Raw genomic sequence first — 348 nt, forward strand, 5'->3', positions numbered from 1 at the left:
AATTGGAGAGAGTGTGTTGGCGGGGGCGGGTTGTTGCGCTGGCTGCTCCCACTGAGCCGCTGCCAGCAGCTACTGCTCTGTATCGAGTTGTGTAAAGAGCTGAGATCCAGCCAAACAAACGCTGAACTGTGGCTTCGCCCTTGGCATATAGTCACTGCTCGCATTATTTATCCCTGTAGCTTTCTGCCTCCTTCTCGCAGCAGTTGGTCGTTTAAAAGCGATGGCTCCCAACGTGACGTCCTTTAGGAGAGGTCCAGGGGGGACCGCAGTAGTTAGATTTCACTCTTGTATCAATCACAGCACTGCAGCAATTCTGATCACCAGCCTTTTTTTCCGCCGTCACTGAAC

At 52.6% G+C, this 348-nt stretch overlaps 1 protein-coding gene across 1 annotated transcript in view; it reads left to right on the top strand.

Annotated features, from left to right (window-relative positions):
• chst11 (carbohydrate (chondroitin 4) sulfotransferase 11) overlaps positions 1-348 on the top strand; it is an 84,133-nt gene that overhangs the window by 60,213 nt on the left and 23,572 nt on the right. The window lies entirely within an intron of this gene.

Source organism: Morone saxatilis, unplaced genomic scaffold, assembly GCF_004916995.1.
Source record: "Morone saxatilis isolate NCDOM2014 unplaced genomic scaffold, NCSU_SB_2.0 Contig10, whole genome shotgun sequence".
In the NCBI taxonomy this organism is placed as follows: Eukaryota; Metazoa; Chordata; class Actinopteri; family Moronidae; genus Morone; species Morone saxatilis.